The sequence below is a fragment of the Anser anser genome (genome assembly GCF_964211835.1).
Source record: "Anser anser genome assembly, chromosome: 4".
NCBI lineage: Eukaryota > Metazoa > Chordata > Aves > Anseriformes > Anatidae > Anser > Anser anser.
This window is the reverse complement of record NC_139724.1, coordinates 30254145-30276900: the sequence shown is the minus strand read 5'-3', so window position 1 is coordinate 30276900 and position 22756 is coordinate 30254145. Positions and strand designations below refer to the sequence as shown.

The 22756-nt window shown below is 35.9% G+C and overlaps 1 long non-coding RNA gene across 1 annotated transcript in view; it reads left to right on the top strand.

Annotated features, from left to right (window-relative positions):
• The first annotated feature begins 1758 nt into the window (after positions 1 to 1758).
• The window catches only part of LOC310898648, a 28978-nt gene continuing 7980 nt past the window's right edge, over positions 1759 to 22756 (top strand). The window contains exons 1-6 of the long non-coding RNA XR_014583512.1: positions 1759 to 1893; positions 9506 to 9755; positions 12104 to 13873; positions 14879 to 15060; positions 16346 to 16491; positions 19410 to 19552. This is a non-coding gene — a long non-coding RNA (uncharacterized lncRNA). The remainder of the gene's footprint in view (positions 1894 to 9505; positions 9756 to 12103; positions 13874 to 14878; positions 15061 to 16345; positions 16492 to 19409; positions 19553 to 22756) is intronic.

The window sequence follows — 22756 nt, the reverse complement described above, 5'->3', positions numbered from 1 at the left end:
ACTGGCCAAAATCCTAACCCCGTTTACTAATCCTGTTTTAATGTTACAGTAGGTTTAGGGATACTTCTCACAACAAAGCTGATGTAGCAGCTCATGCTTTAGGAACAGCGTGTTTTTGTGCTTTGAGGAATAAAAAAGATAAAAGGAAGTGTTCAAATGTCTCTCTGAGTGGGGGGTAAGGAGTGCAACTCATGCTTCATTATCAGTCATCTTCCATGCTGTGCATTATTACAAAAGTGGTAGAGAAGGTAATTTGTCTTAGACTGAATTCCTAATATTTTCATTTATTGTCCATGAAATGTAGGTAACCCAGAGGCAGACTGTTATGATATAAACATGATGGTGGAGTTTCTATGTTAAAGAAACATAATCTTAAGTTTCTAGGTGAAGCGTATTTTCACCAGAAATTTGTCCCTCTGGCTCAAGTACTCCACCAACTACGAGCAGTAGTCCCATTATATCAAATTCATTCTCAACTGTTTCAGAACTGCAAAGAAATGGTGTCAAATATCTTTTATTCACAACCATTCCATCTCTACAGGTTTCAGAATAAAAACTCCGCTCTGTTATTCAAGCGTTGTAGACAATATGCATTACAAGTGAACAGTAGGCAAAGACTTTAATGAGATCTTTCTATTGTTTTAATGAGGTATGCAAGTCAGTCAGCTATACTACATATACAGAGCAAAACTTTTGGAATGTGTATAGCCCTAAATTGTTCAACTGTCCCAATAACAATAGTTGATGTAGCAGTTCCACAGCCATGTTACCTCCAATGCTGGTAGTGCCTCATGAAGTACTGCAGCTTTGATTTTTTCTTTTGTGAAACACAACTGGAGTATTAGCACAAAAACTTACATGTGACCAAAAAAGAATACCATGTTATGGTTAAGAAGGCAAAACCGATATCTAATTCCCACAGAAAACCTCTGAAGGCAAATAGTTATCAAGCTGCTGATGTTATACAGGACCAGAATTGCTTCGTCATATCAACACTGATCAGTTCAACACTTTATGACATTGTTTGTGGACACTTTATGAGGCAAAGAGGATTCAGAAAGATATTCACAGTTTTGCCATCATCTCAAATGTCAGGAAAGGGGGAATTAGAGGAATTCTTCAGCCTCTCTGGACAGCCTGGAACCTGGCCAAGTGCCATGTCTAAAAGATGTTTATATAGATGCTAACCTCCTAAAATTGCTCCTTAATGCCTGCATTCATGAGATGTTTGCCTTTTTCACCTGGAATATGCAAAAAGCCCTGTTAGTGCTGCCTCATTTTCAGGCCCAGAACTGCTCTGCTTTGAAAAGCTAGGCTCGTCAACAGCCCAGAAGTTGGCCTGAGTGGGATGGCTATCACTTGAGAAACTCTATCTAAAATGTGTTTTCCACACAGGATGGACACACCAGAAGTAGCCACACAATCCTTGACTGATGCAGCTCTGCTGGTACAGTCCCACCTGCTAGGTGTGACTGGGGGGGTTTCATGATACAGTTTCAGGTCAGCACTGTAATATCTCCTTGATTAGAAGGAATCCAGCAGCCGCTGATCATAGAGCAGTAACATTATAGTTCTTTTTGAATAAAAGAGAAGAAAAAAATGAGTGTAGACCTTCACTCAAAAGAATAAGCTCCAGGCAGAAATCAAAGTGGGCAGAAGCACCTTGCTTTAGTTAGATGCAGGCATGGGTTCATAATTTTCCATTGGCTTGCTCTCGATTGCTTTCTCCTCACCAGCTGGGCCATTAGGATTATTCTGAGCAGGTGGCTAATTTCTTTCCATGCTGTCTATAGGAAGCCAGGTGGGCCTTTGTGTTTTTTGGGTTAGGAGCAACTGACATGCTCTTGGTTTCATAGCTGTGAACAGTGCTTCAAAAGCAAAATTCTGCAGAAGGTAAGGGTGTTTTGGAAAATTGAATCTGAAGAGGTTGGTGAAATAAATGTAAAGCAACTATTTGAATTACATGTGATGCTGCGTGTCTTTCAAAGACCTGTGGAGAACACCAGTGTTGAGGTTATCAGTCTGCTGTTTCCACCCGCTGAGAGTGTCTTTAAATTCCAGTGACAGAAAGTGAAATAGATACTGCAGTTTCTCTAAAGCTAGCACTTCTTTAAAAAATAAGAAGAAGGAGAGAAAAGAATTATGAGATAGCTAATGTCTCATGTTCTGATACAGTGTGATTGGACAGGTGTTTTGTGCAGAATCCTCAAGGAATGTCTGCATCAATATAAACAGGAAGGAGTTTCCATTTCATAAATCACTAGATTGGCAGTCATCCATTACAATTTGTCACAGACATTATAGTGCAAAACCGAAGTACTGCCCTGGATTTTATATCCCTGTGACTGGAAAATTTGAACCCAGGGATTTGTAATTTGTGTGACTCTAGGTGTAATCATCCATGGCAATCTTATTAACTACTATTATTGCTGTGAACATTTTGGACCCTTTTTCTTAATGGACTTTGCAAATGGATTTAGTGATTAACCCTGTAACATTTTCATAATGATAACTACTGTCTCCTGCCAGAGACAAAATATGATAATTTTGAATATCAAGCGATTGCCTTATTCATGGAGTAAATATAGCATCATGTCGCTATACAGGAAGATTTATGAGTTAATCCCTGTATAGTGATAGATAAAGCAGCCCTTAGGTACACGCTGTTTATAGTAGATATAATAGAGAGTTGGGCATTACTTTATTAGTGACAGTATGAGTCAGGGGACACTTATGTGCCATGTGCTCCTCATCATGCTCATGCAAAAATTCCATGAACACTCAATAGATATTGGTGGTAAAAGCTGAGATAGCCAAGATAATTACGTATCCTTACTCCCTGTAGCTCACAAGAGCAGAAGACTAGCTGAATGCCCATGTGAGGCATAGAAAAGTGTATTCTTCAACAGTGCTGAATATTGATGTAAAAAGAGTAGTTTTTTTCTATCTTGGCAGTAGTTCTCATGCCTGAGAATTTTATCAGCAGCAGAATTATGTGTACAAGTTTTGAGGCAGTTATACTTGACTTTCATTTATTGTTAAATATGTGGGTATTTTAAAGTTCTTTTTGGTTTAGTATTCTTTTATTCTCTTCCAAAAACCTCTAGCCTCAGTCTGGTGTTAGTAATTTGGTATACTTCGCTGTACTTTAAGGATAACACTTTTGTAATCATTTTGTATGGGCTGTTTGTACTATGAGCTAAACATAATATATGCTTCTTTCAAATGAGGTATAATTCCTGAATAAATTATATATAGTGAATTTCAGTGCTGAACTTGGACCTTATTTGCTTTGGTGTAGTAGAATTTTTCTTTTGACTGTTCCAGCTGTCACCACTTTGCAGGCATCGTTCAATGCAGACAGCGTGAGCAAAAACTATTTCTATCATTTTTGCAGAAAATATTTTTGACCTTGTGAAATTCTAAAATTTCATTTCATTACTTTGAAAGCTAAGATTTAGCATAGTGAACATCAGGCAATCTGTAGTACTTAATCTACTAGCTCAGCAGAACACCAAATTAATTCAAATTTGAAAAGGACTCTCCATCTGTAGCAAAAGCATGTTCTCAATTACATATTGAATTAAATAAGAGATAGGAATACTTCTGAAAGCTTGAAATTTATGGTTTCATTAGACTGAAAAATTAAACCTAAAAACGTGTGAAAATCCACATTAATCATTTAGTTTTAGCACATAAATGCAAATGGCTTGGAACCTAGCTTCGTTTCAGACTGTAAGTAGTAATTACCTAGTGATACCTCATGAGCTTCATTAGAACCCTGCTTTTAATAAAAGTGGGGAACACTAGGGATCTGCACAAATAAGAGGATTATGGTATTTAATCAGCACAAAGTGATAATGATAAAGCTACATTAGATAGAATTTCCAAACATGAAATCAAGAAAGATGATATAAGTGGGTTAAAAGTTCATTTTAAAGTATTTTATTTGATGAGTTTTCTTCTGTTCATGAACTCTTTGATTTGTATGAATTAGTTTTGATGCTTGAAACAATCGTATTCAAGTTAGTAGATGGACAATTCTTTCTGCCAAACTGTTTGTTCTTATACAATGACAGTCTAGAATTATTTTTAATTTTCATTAGAATTTTAGTATTAATTGTCCACAATTTGGAATATTTAATGACTGCTTTAATCAAAAAGTTGCTCGTGGTCCATTGCTGACCTATGTATTGTCCATAAGATGTAAGTTCATGTACAACCATATATACATGAGAATATTCAGCATAAAGATCCAGAAATATCTTTCTTTGTTCAGCCTTATGAACAATAGTCAAACTATATACAGAATTTCATATAACAAAAGAGTAGCAAATAGAATTTATGGAAAGGAGATGGATTTTTCTTAATCTTTGATTATCAGCCTGAGAGTTAGCTGGGCAAAATATAACTTTTAGCATCTGGATTTTAATTTCCCTTTTTCATATGTTCAAGAAAACACACAAAACTTCAGATGAAACATTGACCCTATAATATCATATTGATTTTGTTGTTGTTTAGCATGTATTCATATTATCATAGTGTATATGTGAGAACATTATGGGAGGAAAAGACAGTGGCACAAATACCCACAGAACATCATAATTTACCTTACAGATTGAATCTGCTATTGAAAGCCCAAGTTGAAGAAATTATACTGGAAAATGTTTCTCAAACATAACGACTTAAATAGAGTAGTAGAGTACTGATAGACTTATACAGGGGAATTTTATCTTCTTGGAATTGTGTGCTTTTAACTTATTCTATTCAGTTATTTCATGGGGTTGCTGCAACTTGTAGACAATGATTCTCTCTTACCATACATCTTAAAAATAATAACAAAGAAAACTGAGAGGTTTAATTTTTAATTATTATTATTAATTATAATTATATATTTTTAATTATTTTTCACGTTGGTTCTCATGCAGCCTATTTTAGATTTTATTTCAATATAGGAATAACAACTATTAATCTGGGAGGAAATATTGGTACATGGTGGTGGAAAAAAGTAATACAGAAGTCTCCCTTTATAGGCATTTTACATTGATTTGAATCAGTTTATACATTTGATAGTATCAGATGCACTATTCAGGATATCATGACCTACTGTGAGTTTTTACTTAATGTATCATTAAGGTAGAACAAATGTACATTTGGTATTCCTAAAAGACATCAAAGCATTAACCCTTTATTTTTCATTCTTTGTTTTATGATCTCATCATGTTCTTGTAAATTGTCTTTTCATTTATAATCTAAAATTTTAATAGTGTCTCATTCCATTGCTTTGACTCTTGGCCTTATCTCATCTTGTGATATCCTCACCACTGCAGCTTTATCACCTGTGAAGTGTATACGTAGGCCTAGTACTACCTTTCTAGACTCCTATTCCTGTTCATACACAGTTCTAACACTGAATACTAAATGTTCAGTTCTTCTTAGCTAGTCATGAAGAACTCACTGTACAAATTGGAAGGTTAACTAAAAAAGGTGCTTAAACAGTTTGGGTTTCTATGCCCAACTGCATAAATAACCTGCATAAGATGCGCTTCAGAAGATGCATGTGACTTTTGCACTTCTGCAGTTGCATTTTGGATTGCCCCAGATATCCAATCATATGCCATTCATCCTCCTGATCTCTGTATGAGATTGATATTTAAGGAATGAGTTGGAAGAAAAAGATTTTTATATGACTTCTTTCAAGCACAGAAGCTTTATAATTCAAGATTCCTACATAATAATGAAAGTCAAGGATGACTCTTGGAGAATACTTTTTTTTTTTCCTGGTTGAGTAGCTGGAATTTTGTATGATTTTATATATTTTTCTCATTAAAAGCCATAATAATGAGTCATTCTGTCATTGCATCCAATATGTAATCTAGATGTTCACAGCAACGATATGTTTATAACTCTAATGATTTTTAAGTTCTGCATTGATTCCTCTTCTATACCAAGATTTTAACTGTTTTTGGTGTTCTGAAATTCCTGTTTTTTCTCTTACACAGTATAAGAATACTTTGACTGTTGACCTTAATCAATGTAATCAATTTCAAACTTATTACTTTACCCAGCACTCATTGTACCATGCAGTTACAGCCTTAACAAAACATTAGTGCTGCTGTTTTTCTCATTAAATTTTCCTAAAGGACATCTTAGAACCCATATATTTTCTACATCACTGTTGGTGCTTCATTACAATAAAAAAGCACCTTTACTCTGCTATAGTTTTTCTTTCTAACTCACTCTGTAGGTTCTTGTCAACGTTTTTTTTTTTTTTTTTTTTCCACCCAAAAAAATCAGATACCTTTCTGTCCTTTTAAATGTAATGCACAAATTTCTCAGAATGATGTTAACTGTAGCAATCAAATTCTTCATACCTGGGACCGAAAAACAAGTCATATTAAGGTCAAACATGCTTAGATCTGTGTTGTCTCATTATCCAATGACCTCAGAGGGTAAGATATTTAAAAATAATACAAAAGCAAATAGATATCAGAACTTCTGGAACAAGGAGAGTGCATGCATCTAATTTTTCAAATGTTTCAGTCATTTATAAAATCTCCAAGTTCAGATTATATACATATATATGTATATAAATATGTTGGTCTCAAATTACTTTTGGTTATCTTGAAACCTTATCTGATTAATCAAATGCTTACAACAAGCAGTCCTTACGGCGAGAGGAAGTTGAAAAGTCTCATTCTGGCACAAAATGATTCCCACGTCTTTATCTTTTTTGATATTACTGGGGTTGTAGAAGAATCCAAGAACATTTATTGCAGCAGGGGTTTGTAGGGCTGTACCTGATATTTCAACTTGTCCATCGTAAGAATTTTTGCTGCCTAAGAAGCAGTGCCTCCAGGCTGCTCAAACAAGTACAGCTGTTTCATTTTCCAGCCATATGTCTAGACTGAAATATAAAAATAATATATCACTTACAGCATCTGTGACATTTAGTACCAGAGGTACTAATGATAGATGTCAGAGGTGTTAATGATGGATGGTTATATACAATAAAAACAGAGCTTAACATCTTCCACTTTATTTATAAATGACTAAGTCAAAAACCTTTATTGTTGGCAATCGTAATAAAATTTATTATTTTGTTTTGGCAATGACTACTCTTGTCACATTTGAAGTGTGAATATTCAGAACATACATATACAATACATAGGACTGACCCTTGAGCACTGTAAAAACAAAAAATCTAAATTCATTTAATAATTCCCAACAAATAAATAATTAAAAATAAAATATAAATTACTCTTTATCTAGTGGCACAGTTGAGCATTATCTAGAATGAAGATAGCTAATCCTCTACAGTCTAGAGATGCAGCTACTAGCTATTCTCAAACTCACAGTCTTTCTGAGTTTGAAATAAGTTTTATTGTTCTAGATGCAGCTCAGATGGTTGAAAATGTTAGTTCATAGCTTCTCCCAGTATGTCATCACCTCTAAGAGTTATCACCACTTCTGTTTGCCAACCTAAGCACACTCAGTCATCACTAACTTGCTTCTGTAAAATTATCTGGCTTAGAAAAAAACTTACTATTAGCTTATGCTAATGTGGAGTGCCAATACCTAGGTTAAGCCAATAGATCTGAATAGACATTAATAGGAAGGAAAGGGTGATATGGAACGAAGAACAGTATTGGCTTTACCTAGCACAGCTGTAGCCAAAAAATGCACATCAGACATCTTATGACCCCAAAGACATTCTTATATTCTAATATTCTCTGTATTTAACTGCAGTAATGTTAGCTGGACCATGAGATGCCTGGTTAATAAAATAATGTATGATTTTGCATAAGCTTTATTCTATTATTCACCTGATATTTGGTGTTTTAAAAAAAAAAGTTATTTGAATGTGATGAGTTTGAATAGCCAACATATCTGATCAAAATCATATAGCTGTTTTGGATGATTACTGAAGGACACCACAGAGATGGAGGATGTATATGCACAAATTTGATGCTTGAAATTAATAATAGTTTATAGATGATTTTAGACATGAATTGAAATTGAAATGAGTTTTCTTATACCACAGAAGTAATATAAATCTGTTGAAGCTCTGGGCTATTCTATGGTAGATGTTTGTCTCTTTAATAATAAATTTCCAGAGTTGAGAAACTGTACCAAATTTATACTATTTTTATAGTGTGAATCCATTTTTTGGAGCTCATTTAACCCTATCAATTTAACTGATGTTACAAGTGCAGTAATATCTTGCAGTGGTATAAGCACACTGATGATTGAGTCCCACATGAGTACTGATGAAGTGGAAGAGTAGCAGGAGTTTAAATCAAAGAAGATTTAAACCTTTAATTCTTCTGAATTACCAATTTTGCTTAAAAGAATTTTACTCCAGATTGGAAGTCATTTTGGAAAAATCTAATTCTATATGCTGAAACAGATAAAATTGCAACCAGTCTAATATTACAAGTTTTATTGGAATTATCACAGAAATTAATTCAGTACAATACTATTGGTTTTTATTCCACTACCTGTGGCAATTGAATTCTAACAGCTGCACAAAGTGTTTAAGCAGTACCTTAAGGTGAAAACTCTTGTGATTAATTGTTTCCAGAACCACCCTGAACATAATAAATATGTAAATATTGGATAGTTTTTCAATATTTCTGCCTTTATTTGATAATACCAAAAATAATAAGGTAAATTATCGATCAGCTTAAATATACATTAATAGAAAACAAGCAAGTTATGCTTTCATTTGGAAAAGGCATTGCAATTAAACACAGGCAGCTGTTGCAGAAACCTTAAGGTTTAATAGGGAGACCTATAAATCATGATTTATAGCGAATGAATGCAATTTCTTGAAATGGATCAAGCTTGAATTAAACCTGCTCCAAATATGCACTTTATAAGGTTTTTTATCTAGCTCTATACGATCCGCAAAATGTCACTTGAATGGTAGCCAGGGATGTAATTTGTACTTCCCATGCGAAAACAGAAACAAAGTTAAAACTAAAGAGAGTATAAAGCACATTGCACATTCCAGTCATCAATTCTTCCTTGTAACATCTCTACAAAGTCTCTTTTTACTGCAGTTATTTTTTTAATACCAGCATTGGACATTTCATGGTATCTCTGGGGTCTTTGAACTTCATGGGATCATATATCTAAGGAGCAGTTTTCTGCCACAGACTAGTAAAAGAATAGGGAGCAGCATTATTTCAGAGATGATTTTCAGAGTGGGAATGTATGTGAAGGTATAGAGAAATGTTTATGGGGGCGAAAGCATTCAGCTTTTCTGTGTAGATTTAAATTGGCAGTCACAGGTGTAGGAGAGTTTTGGATAGTTAACTATTTTGTAACATGACTGCAGCTATGAATATGTTAATTTTCCATATGCACAAATTATATGAGGATTATATGACAGATCATCAATATATGAACTTGCCCCATAGCAAATGAAAGTTCAATTGTCAATGAAATAACCTGGGACAGTCTTGGACAGTAACATTCTAACTTCTTTGTGAAACTGTAGAAGCATAACTCCTGAGAGGTTTTAACCTCCCGATGCATTCAGTGTCCTGTCAAATGGCAGCTTCAGTTCTGGAGGGCCCAAGATATGAAGTCTTCAATGCCTCCGTGTTCTACCTCCTTGCTAGAATGAGAAGGATATTCAGTAGTTCTGCAGATTTTGATTTTTCTATGTATGCTGGAAATGATGGCCACCAGCAGAAGAGACAGAGATGGTACCTGGAGCTTCTCAGTTACTGGTGGCTTCGCGCAAAGTAAGCTATTGCTCAGAAGACTAAGTTACACATGCAAGAATATATCCATGATATTGGCCACTGTAGTTTTAATCAAAGCCAAACTGTATGTAATTTTCAGTGCTGGTTGTCTCTGTCAAAATCTGAACAGGGTTACTGTGGGATATATCTCTATGCTGATAGCCATGCAGCGTTGCCACTGGTGTTACAGACAGGAACGCAAGGCAGATGGGTGCTGTCATTTTCTCAGAGCTATTAGCATTTCATGAATTGAGAACACACAGAAAATAACCCTAATTATGTTAAGAAATGGAAATGATTAGAAAACAGGAAATGATTAAAACCATCACCAACAAAACACCCAACCAGAGATAAAAAAAAAAAACAGGGACCATCTTTTGAGTAACATGCTCACTTTCTCGATCCACTTTAATAGCCTATTAAGGCCTGTAAATCAACAACACAGTAGGAGAGAGAGCCACACTTTTTAAAATTTAGTTACACTTGGTTTGAACTGTAGTATACCATAAAATAGATAAATCCAGAAATGTTAACAGGTTTTATCCTCATTATCTGAGTTGCAAAATGATAAACATGGAAAGATGCTTTGTAACTACTAAATAATTTTAGGAAATTGAAACATTCTGATTATCTATAGAAAAAGGTGTTTTGTTGACTGATCAAACGAAAATTTGAGACTTGAGAAATGATTGTCAGTTCCAAGTGTGAATGAATGCATATATATGTACATCTATATAGAAAAGAGAAATAGGTCAATGTTTGTTTTACTTCTGTATGAAACTAACACTCAAATCATGCTTTGGGTGAGTTTGTGCCACGTTTCGACTTTCTTGCAGTTTGAGGGAAAAACAAGCTAATCTATTGCTAACTAAAATAAATATTTAATTACTAATCTGGGTAACAGACACACACACAAAAAAAAAAAAAAAAAAAAAACAAACAAAAAAAACATCTCCTCCTCCTGCTACCCTTCTCCCAAGCTCAAATACCAAGCTTACTTTTCTGCCACTGCCCCAACTGGTTGCAGGGATTTGGGGATTATGGTCAGTACATAGTGGTTTCTCTCTACTGCTCCTTCCTCTTCACGTTTTCTGCTCCAGCCTTGGGTCTCCAAAAGCTGCAGGGGACATCTACTCTGCCATGGAGCTCGAGCTTGAACTCCTTCTCCTCCTGTGCCCTTGATGTTTCCTCTGCTGTTTCTTGCTCTTCTTGTTCCCTCCTCCTCTCTCCTTCTGGCATTTTATGCCCTTTCTTAAATGTGTCTTCATGGAGGTATCACCAGCTTCACTGATGGGCTCAACGGTGCCCTGTGGTGGATCTCTTGCAGAGCTGACGGGACCAGGCTGTGTCCAGCATGGGGGCAGACCTGGCCTCCTCCCACAGAGGCCACCCCTGCAGATGCCCCAGCTACCACAGTCTTGCCACCTGCACCCAAAAACACATGTACCATGAAAAAAGCTCTGAAAATGTTTGATTTTAGTCTATGTTAGAATTGGAAAAATTTGTAAAGTTTTAATTGTATGGAAAATCCAGTTTCCTTTCAATTTTTTTGCCTCTTTCTGGCATACACAGTGGGTGATCACTTGCTCTGCATTGAAGGTGAAAATCTGAAACTGCAAAACCTGGATTGGTTAAAAATCAAATGACATAACTAAAAATATAGCCATGTGGCTGAGCCTTTGTTTTTAGAAAACAACACTTCTTTAATTCCTTAGCACTGCTATAATTCACTGTCATCTTCCCTCTCCCCACCAAAGTCATTCTGAAATCTAATTGATTAAGAAAGAGTGTATCACCTCTGGAAAACTTAACCTTAAAGCTTCTAATTTTCAATAGCTGAGTTGCAATTAACCAATTACTTTTATTGTTTAGTGCTCAGACTTTAACAGCCTTTAAAAACGCTGCTATAAACACCAGTTGTTTATGATCCTGCAGTTGTAAGACACAATGCTATTTGCATCTTGGCAGGTATTTCATCTCTGGTGGCTGAGAAATACATCATATATCTCTGCTTGAAAGCTCTTCAGCAGTATTCCATATTTCCTGTCATTAGCAGTGCAGCTGCAGGTCCAATCACATCCATTTTGGCACAGGAGTCTGTTCTTCTAGCTCACCTTTGCAGCAGCTGTTAGAGAAAAAATCCCTTGGATTTTAGTCAGCACACTAAATATTCTGTAAAGATTAGTAATCACTCAGACTGGCATACCAGAGGAGAAACAAAAAGGCTGTAGTTGACCTTTTCCAACAGGAAATTCCAACATCATATTGTTACAAGATTTGTTTACTTACATTTTTAAAGTGAAAATCTACAAAATGTTCTGCTATAATCCTGATTTTTTTTTTTAAAGGCTAGCAGCAAATATATGTTCAGATTCTGCCCAAAGTAAAAGGAACTCCATGCAGAGACTGTAAAGGAAACAAATGTGCAGAAAAAAGCAATCAGAGAGGAAAGCTAATGCAAGAATGAAGTAAGAAGTGTATTGTATGTGCTGTATATGGTAAAGACTGGACAAAGCAAATTAAACACTTTCACTAGGACTAGCATACTCGTTAAGGAAATACAAAACTGTCAACAAGAAGAGAAAATGTCATGAAATGTCAGCAGCAGAATAGCTACAAAATGAAATGGAACATTTTCCTTGGGATAAAAGCTTCATAAACTCCATGAAATTCTTCCAATCAAGTTCTAAAAGAACAAGAACAAAGCCTGAGGGAGAAAATGTCAATGCTAATAGACAGTCAAATGGAAAACAGTCCTATTGGGCAGAAAGAAAAATAAATGTATCCAAAGTAACATCCAAGCACAGACTGACCGGAGCAAATGACCTGGTATAGGAGTCTTCAAATTTAGAGATAACAATTGCTTTTTTGAATAGGAACACAGGCTATATTTGATTTTTTTGAAAGGTTTTATGCATGGTAATACAGACAGACCAAAAAAAAAAAAAAAAAGGCATAGAGAAAAGCTCCTCTGGAATCCAGTCTTTTCTAAAATATATATAATTAATTTTGTAGCGTGAGATTATAACTATCATAAGGACAATTACAAAAGGTACTAGCCAGTGATGCATTGTTTGTGGTTTTAATTCATGAAATGGAGTTACTAATGGACTAATTCCTATTCCTATTTCCTTTTCAAATACATAAGAAGTATAGGCAGTGGGGTCAGAGACTGAGGAACAGTTCACAGTCTAAGTAAATCTGCACTGAAGTTGCACGAAAAGAAGACAAAGTGTGTACTATTGACAATGAAGACATCCTGAGTAAGAATCTATGCTTGAATTTCTGGGCAAGTGCTTCTCTGTGCTGTGACAGAACAGGTGGGCTGTGCGTCCAGCCCCAGGTATACTTGTAACGCAGGTGTTTTTATGGCTGTAAATTCAGTGCAATGAACAGTAGCATCTATAAATATACAGAGGAGAAACCCCAAAGCATTGTACCCTTTTCTGTGCACCTGAATTTCCCTGAAGTTGTAATTATTTTTAATTCGCCCCAGAGAAAGTCTTTGTGTAAATTAACGCAGGTTCCAGTGTGAAGCATCATTCATACGGAAGTAACAGTGAGAAAATATCAGCATAGCAGTGTAACTTTACATAGAATGTTTTCGTTATTCTCTGAGAATGAGTTTTTTTTTTGTTTGTATGTTGTTTATTTATTTATTTATTTTTCAAATGAATATGGCCTATTTTGTGAATCCAAACCTTAGATGGCACAGAGACATTGGGTTACTTGGTTCAGTGAAAATGATAGTTCCTTCAGGCCTAAATCGTTGTTCATCTTCAGGTAGCAGAGTAAATTGTGTTATGAAAATTTATATGGTGCGTGGTAATGTATCAAAATGGCCAAATAAATTTTTGTGAGTTGTTATGTATAGTGGACTTACGTTATTAGTGCTTTTCAAAGTGTTTTTCTAGTGTCAGGAAAAGAAGCATTTCTCTCTCCTGTGGTTAGACACCTTAGTCCTTCTTTTGCAACTAAGAATGAGTTCAGTCCATTAATACAGAAGACATCTTGAGCTCAAGTACCTGGAGATCATGAATCTAACTTTCCAACTTCCTTTGCCTAAAGCAGATTCTCACCTTTATCCTTTTTCAGAGACTCTTCTTGTATTTTGAGGGGTAAGTGCCCTCATTACCACATCCTAACTTTTAATTTTTATTTTTTTTACTTTGTATAAAATCACAATCTATTAATATAAACTATTAGCCATTCGTGATTCATAGACCTATGAATAGTTTTGGGGGCTTTCCATAAGTATACTAGTGTATAGAATAGAAAGAAAGAAAAAAAGTGTAGGTAATTTTATTTTATTATTATTTTTTTTTTCTGGTAGAAGAGACACATCATTTCAGTAGACATGGAAGATTTCTATCAAAAAGGAAAGAAAACAGCTCAGATTGAAGAGATTAAGTCTAACGTTACTGCCACAGAAACAATGGCAGTAACACAATCCTCCAGGCTTTATGTCTACTATGAGTTTAGCAGTATGTCTGCAGCAGCAGCATCAACATCCAAGCAATATATTATTTGTCTCTGGCCTTGGATGCTAAGCTAGGTTGGGGATATTTAAAAAAAAAAAAAAAAAGTTGGGGAGGGTGGAAAGCAGAGGCGGGGAGAGAAAGTAAGATCCCAGAATGCCTGCATCATTATAATTGTTGAGGTAGGTAATATCTGTATTGCCCTACCAGTGATTAGAGCAGGAGTAACTAACCTACAATTTCATGACAGGATCTACTGAGTTTGGCTTGGATGGAGTTAATTTTTGTTCATAGCAGTCTATATGATTTTGTGTTTTCAGATTTGTAACTAAAAACATGCTTATAACACACCAATGTTTTAGCTATAGCTGAACTGTGCTCATGCAGCATCAGGGCCTTCTCTGTTTCTTTGCCCCCCAGTAAGGGGCTGGGAGGGGACACAACTGGGATAGCTGACCCAAATTCACCAAAGGGATATCCCAAACCACCTAACATGATGTTTGGCAATAAAAAATGGGGAGGGGGTTGTCTTTCCACATAATCACGGTTTGGAGACTGGCTGGACATCATTACGAATGTAAGGATAACTAAATCTATTTTTTTAATAGCACAGTGTTTATAGAATGTAAATGTTATGTCTTCCAGACACGCTAGCTGCATGCCTTATGAAAGAAGAAAAAAAGTACACATTCCTAAATTTGGCTGAATGAAGGAACATATTTGAACTGTAAATGTGAGTGCTTATTTGTGTAGTATGCTGTAGTATGGATGCTGTAAAAAAAAGGACTCCACTGGACCTCTGATGCCCAATGTGGTAATGCAAAAAGGTGCGAATAGAAAGATAGATACTTAAACTTAGCAAAACCCACACAAATGTGTTTATATACAGGGCATTCCTTAAGCCAAAAGCTCTTTAGGAGGAATTATCTTAGAAGAAAAGAGAAGAAAAAAAAAAAGCCTAAGGGATATGTAAGGTTCTCTCTTTAATTATTTCTTCAGTGCCTGGAAAAAAAAAACACCTTCATTTCTTTAGGGATGCAGAGATGACTAAACCCAGGAGAAGATTTACGCTTGTGAATTCTGGATAGAATCTGGTTACTACTGATCAGTGTCCTGACTTAGGCACCTCACTTTTTAAGAAATGTAATACTTAGGTTCCTCTCTTTCACCCTCAGCATTTACTCCTGATCACCTTGGTACCCAGTAATTATAAGTGCAAAACCACTGCTGAGGAAAATGATTGTCTAGCTCTACTCTGCACTGGTGCAGCCTCACCTTGAGTCCTGTGTGCAGTTCTGGGTGCTAAAATGTAAGAAGGACATAAAACTATTGGAGCGTCTCCAAAGGAGGGCAACAAAGATGGTGGAGGACAAAACTTAAGAGGAGGGGCTGAGGTCCCTTGGTTTGTTCAGCCCAGAGCAGAGCAGGCTGAGGGGAGGCCTCATGGCGGCCTGCAGCTCCCTCACGAGGGGAGCAGAGGGGCAGGCGCTGAGCTCTGCTCTCTGGGAACAGCGACAGGACCTGAGGGAACAGCATGGAGCTGGGACAGGGGAGGGTCAGGCTGGGTGCTATGGAAAGGTTCTGCACCCAGAGGGTGGTCGGGCACTGGGACAGGCTCCCCAGGGAAGTGGTCACAGCACCAAGCCTGATGGAGTTCAAAAAGCATCAGGACAATGCTCTTAGACATATGGTTTGATTTTTAGGTAGGCCTGTATGGAGCCGGGTGTTGGAATTGAAAGTCATTGTGTCTCCCGTCCAACTTGGGATATTCTGTTTTGTTCTGGTAGTGGGGTCTTCAATTCCTTTTCCCAGACTTCCTGTCTGTAACCTTAACAAAAGGGTTGAGGCAGCTTGGATGGGATTGTGAACTCCACAAGATGAAAAAATACTTCAAAGAAAAAAAAAACACAACTCATTCTCCCCACTCCCGACCCTCTGCAAGCTCTGTATGTGTAAAATACAGATGATGAATAGCAACACCAGAACAGAAGGAGCAAGTGGTCTTCCCATTCATTTCCCCTGCCTTTGAAGAATCCAATCCCCAAAGACTTATTCTCCATGAGTGTAGTTCCACTGAATTCAAAAACAAAATTTATATTTGTGTTTATGCAGCGTACAGCCCCTTCAGGCTTTTCATCCATGAACAGATGCAGCAAAGTGAAAGCATCCAGAACCATAGAGGTACTGCTCTCCATGGTGGATTTCCATGGCATCTTTCATTCCAGCTCTCCAGATTTTATTTCCACTGAAATTATGAGGTAATTTAAAGGGTGCTTTTAAGGCTTCTTATTCAGTATGAGATTAATGGGAACATTCAGCCTCGAAATTAACAGAGTATACACCTAGAGATGAGGTAGTTTGAGCTCTGAAGATCTTGTTCAGTAGAAGGGAGGAATGTTAGCTGCTGCTCCACTAATTAATGGTTAAATTACCCTTGAGTAGTAGGTAGCATATCTTTACAATCTGGTAGCTCTAAATTTCACACCTAATTGTAGCAGTGGGAGTTAGAACATAGGTTGAAGACATAATGAAATTACCACAGGGAGGAACAGACTAATGAACTGAAGTCCAGCAAAAAGTTATAGCTACGTTGATGTCATCTTGAAAATCTGTAAATAACAACTTTGAAAACTATTGAGGGCACTAGACAATGGATTTTGTGTGTATATAAGCATGAAATGTAGATTGGGAGGAATAATTGAGTTTGCTATATTGTTAAGTATGTACTTGGAAAAAAAGCACTTGGTCATCATGCACACCTTTTTCCATCTTATTTGCATTTTTAATGCAGAAAACCACAGAATATCTCTTCAATCATACTGAATTGGTTTGTGTCAAATAGTGTATATACAACTTTGTAAGTTTTTAATTCTTCATCAAAAAGCTGAGAGAAAAATGTATATATATTTCTCTTGTTGCTTTTGGCATTTGGAATTTCAAAGTCAAACTTTTCCAGTTTTATGAAGAACTCTGAATTCTTATTTTATTGAGTAGTAATTCTAAAACAGCTTATTAATGAAGTGGCCTATCTTAAATATAATTATCTTCAGTTAATAAAATACAGATGAGTGAATCCAGTGCTTTAGCAAATTTAGCAGAAAACTGCTCTCTGCAGGTGTCTTCTTCAAGGTCTTTTAATAGGATTTTATAGGTTTATTATTATTACTAAGTTCCTGTTTTGTGGAAATGTCATATGAATATCATGTATGATCCTTTGCTTGCTTTGTGTGTTTGACAAAATGCCCCTTGACCTTCCAAAAGGTAGCCACAGCATTTGCTTGTTACATAAACTAAAATGCAAGTGATGTGACTATACCTATACAACCTTTGTAAACCTCATCTTTCCAGGTACTGTGGATTTTTTCATGGATTATAACTATACAAGCTGCACCAGCTATACCAATATCACCTATATCAAAGTTTAAGCTTTATCCAAAACCTGGACATTATCCAACCAGTGAAGCATTCTAATAGTGGGTTCACTAGTCACCTGTGCCAGCACCTCAGTACTCACCATCACAGTTCTTTCATAATATCCTACCCTTTTTTTGCTGCAGATTTGCTGCTCCACTGCTTCTTGTCCCATACAACACTGCAAGGCAGGAATAAATTACTTTTCCTTTGTTCCACAGCCTTTTACGTAATTAACGCTATCCTCATGACCTGATTCAGATTTTTTTTATTAATTATTATTATTATTTTAAGGTTAAAAAGCTGTCCAGTCTTGTCTCTTATATTCTGTTGCCTAGACCTCTGACCACCTGCTGATATCCTCTAAGCTGTATCCAGTTAATTCACTTTCTTGGACCACAGTTACCAAGCCTGCACTATTTGTATGAGGGCCGTAGCCTTGATAATTAGAGCAGGGAACAGGTGTTCAGCCTTTGATGCTTCTATAATTCTCAGATCCCTTTCTGCAGGTCTGCTACCTAGGCATTTTTTTTTCCATCCTGTCTCACCTGTTCTATATGCATGTGGCTATTGTTGGCTTGCACCAATTTTCACTTTATCATCAGTATATTGTCCTGAAATTTAGGTGCAGTCCCTCTCACCTTGGTGCAAATACACTTAACACCCTCTGCTCCCCCATCCATGTAAATTAATGAATGTAAATTAATGAAGTGAGTGAATAGATCCTAACTCAGTACAGGCTTCTGTATGTCCCCCAAAACACTCTTTGAATTTCACTATGTTAAATGCTAGATGACTAGAGTTATCCAACTAGTTTTGCATCTAGCAGTTAAATCAACCTCAGCTTCCCATCTTTTTATGAGAGTATTTTATAACGTTGTAGTATATGATACGTACTGCTTCTGCAGAATGTTTGCAAATAACTTGCTGGAATATTTATGTCACGGTTTTCTCAGAACTGAGCACAAGCTGGCTATATTTCTTTAGTTTCCTTATGCTCATTTTTCCCCTCCCATTAACTTACTATACTATGCTTACTATATATATATATATATACACACATACTTACTATACTATACTATTACTTACTATATTCACTAATAATACATTAACATTTACTAACAATAACTTATTATTTTCCAATTTTTTTGGTGCTTCACTCTTCCTTGATGATTTGTAAAAAGATTTTTCAGCATGTCCTTTAAATATCTCAGGAAGAAGTTCAACAAGTCACAAAGTTTTGAAAATATGTAACTCTAAACTTTTCATTCCCTGGTATCTTACCACTTTTTTGTTGTTACTATTAATTAATATTAGGTAGCTACATGCTTGCAAATTATTGTTTTAATGAAGGCTGATGAAAAATGTGACACGTTTCAGCTTTCTCAGCATTCGCTATAATATATTAATATTTTTGTCCACTTGTTACCAAATTGACACTTTCCCTGATCTTTTTCTATATATGAATGTATTTTGTTGACTCCTGTATATCACAGGATTTTACATTTCAACCAGTTATCGTTGTATTTTGTCAACAATTGATAGCACTAGATTGAGGCCATTTTCCAAAAGAGCAGTTACTAGGTAAAATGTAGATATTAAGAACTGTATAATGATAAATTTCCTTGATAATTAATTACAGTCATGAAGCACATAAAATATGGTTAATAATTTGCACTTTAGTTTGATTTTTTTTCTGACTCTGGTGATTAATCCTCTTTCTTATGTTCCCTTTGCTAGATTAACTGCCAGTCTTTTTCTTTAGGTGAATACTTAGAAGCTATGATCAAGTCATCTTTCAAACTGCATTTCATCTCTGAGAAATCAGATGGAGTTCTCCCAGCAAAGATCTACCCCCCGCTATACATCTGTAAACCCACCTGTTTTTATTCACTGTTTCCCATCCAGGTATGGCAGAAAAAGATTATTAAATCAGTTCTATTATGGTGGTTAAAGGATGATCAAGGTTGTGAAATGTGAGTGTAAGGGTTAAAAGTGTGTTGATGGGCTAAGGTGTAAGATTCAGGGGCAAGTGGTACTAAAAATGTGATAGGACAAGGTGAGAGTGGAATAAGGCAATGTTAATCCTCTGCTGGGACTATGTAAATAATCTAGAGAAAATCACAGCTTTTTTTTTTTTTTTTTTTTTTTTTTCCCCTGCTGTTTATTTATTTATTTGACTACTTGGTCACCCTGAACTTTCTGGCTGTGTAGGTAACACCTGTTCAAAAACTTTAGATTTCATTAACATTCTGAAGATTTGAAGATTTACAAAATAACTGTTTTCTTCCTTTCAGATCATTTTCAGAAGGTAAGCCTGCCTGAACACTTTGTTTTGACACACATCCCCCATTTTCACATGTCCCTCACATATCATCCCCATTTTCTGTATTTGTGGTTGAATTAATAACGATATAGTAATGTTTGGTAAGCATCGAAAAAAATCATAAGCCAAGACTAAAATATAAATTCTTACACTTGAGAAATGTGTTGATTCTATTGTTATTTTAAAGGGATTGCTTTAATTCCTTCCTAAAACATTCTTTGTAATATATACATGTAGAAATTGTGTACAGAACATATGATGACAACTTTGATTTCATGTACATTTAGAAAAAAAAATAGATACGAGACTCTAATCCAAGACTAGAAAAGTACATATTAAGAAATTAATGAAAATAACCAATAATTATTTTTCATTCTTTTTATTTATCAGTTTTATGGCTTATCTTCAATGTGGTGATAATTCAAACTGTCTATATTTGAATTAACATCTGAAGCGACCTTAGCTGTAATGCAAGTGGTAGTATTGCAAAAGTAGAGATGGACCTACACAGAAGTTGTGTAGGCTGGATCCACAGGCTAGTTTAGTACTAGCAACACAAAATGGTTGCATCAGCCTCTTGAAGTACTTGGGACTCCATTGCATTACAGGGTTAAACCGGAATGTACAGGCAGCATTATTTTACTACTGGTAGATCCTTTTGGAAATGAAAGTCCCATTTAACCTGAGGTGGAAACCTATGTGTATACATGAGAAATATAACTCTTTTTGTTCCACAAGCCAGCATTGCACTAAAAACATGACCGTGAAATGGTCAAGCACTTCAGTAATACTTATACTTCCATTGGCTCTCAATTTCTGTGTTACATTATTCGACCATCAACCTTCTTCATATAATAAAACACATAATCAAAGCAGGGAGCTAAGATAAAAGTGAAGAAAAACACAAGAATCTCCACCTTTTTTTTTTTTTTAAAACAAGCTTAGTCTTTGATCATTTTCCATTTGATCAAAGTGTGCTTTGATGTTTTTTTGAAGAAGTATGAAATTATTAGAATAAAAATATAGAATTTGATTCACAGTTTTATCTAAAGAAAATAAATGAAAGAGCTGGACTGGTAGTTTGTAGTAGGTAAGGCTGAAGATGTACAAATAAGTGCGGGGAAAAAAATCACAAACCCATAAATAAAAAGGAAAATAATCTAGTTATAGAGAAAAGTGGAAACTGGGAAAGCAAGCTAAATATAAAATATATTTCTTCTAGAAAATGTGTCACTAACTGCCAATCAGAATGCAATAAATGTTCTTTTGGAAAGAAATGTATACTTATGAACATCAAAGTGCAAAATATATTGCCGATCCATGCCTGAACAACATTTACCACAGCTGGAACAATTTCATTGTAAAGAATGCAAGAAAAAGAGGAAGAAAAGGCTAGGGAAAAAACAAAACAAACAAACAAAAAAAGACTCACAACAAAGTATATTTTCAGCCTTCTGTGTTGGTTTTAGAGTTGCATATTGAGTGAGATGTTTTGTTGTTGGGTGATGACTAGACTGGAAATTAGAACTGCTTTAGGTGAAGTTCAAACTTTTTTTTTTTTGAAGCCATCAAAATGAATGTCTAGTATGTCTGTAATTTTGCATTGAACTCATAGTTTTCTGGCCTGGAATATGACCTTTATTCATATTCAGTGATAAAAATTTCGTACATCTTTAACATTCTGTTCTTTGTTTTGAGAGTTTTTTCCTTCTATGGTTCTGATGGCAGTGTTCTGTTTTCTTTGCAGGCCTGGTTTTTCCATTGTCATAGATTTGATCTTAAAATGTTCTAGTTGATTCCTTTTATGGTTATACTTTCTAAAGAGTGAACTTGCTTTTTGTTCTGTAGTTAAAAACAACAACAACAAAAAGCACCACAACCAAACAAATCAAACAACCTTCCCCCCATGAACAAACGAAACAACAAAAACTGAAGAAGCTCAGGGAGTATGAACTAAATAGAACAATCAATAGTAAGTGCAAAATAGTAGATTGACATCAAAAGAAGCATGACCAGCAGGCCAAGGGAGGTGATTCTCCCCCTCTACTCTGATCTCATGAGACCCCACCTAGAGTACTGTGTTCAGCTCTAGGGCACCCAACAGAAGGACATGGACCTATCAGAATGAGTCCAGATGAGGGCCATGAAGATGATCAAGGGGCTGGAGCACTCTTCCTATGAAGGCAGGCTGAAGGAATTGGGGTGGTTCAGCCTGCAGAAGAGAAGGCTCCAGGGAGACCATATAGTGGTCTTCCAGTACCTAAAGGGGGCCTACAGGAAAGCTGGGGAGGGACTCTGTCAGGGAATGTAGTGATCGGACAAAGAGTAATGGCTTTAAACTAAAATAGGGTAGTTTTAGATTAGATATTAGGAAGAAATTCTTCACTGTGAAGCGTGGTGAGGCACTAGAACAGGTGGCCCAGAGAAGCTGTGGATGCCCCATCCCTGGAATTGTTCAAGACCAGGTTGGACGGGGCTTTGGGTGACCTGGTCTTGTGAAAGGTGTCCCTGCCCATGGCAGGGGGGTTGGAATTAGATGATCTTTAAGGTCCCTTCCAACCCAAACCATTCTATGATTCTATGACATAGCAGAAAAACAATACACAGGACAAATAACGCAATACTTTTATAGATAATATTTGTTACCTATTTCTGGGTACTATACTGGCATATGGTAACTACTTTTGCTAGTTTTTATTGGAAAACCATAAGTAAAGTTTTATATATGAAAAGAGTTTTTGTAAGAAAACAGATCCACCTGACATTTCAAATGGCTAAAGAAAACT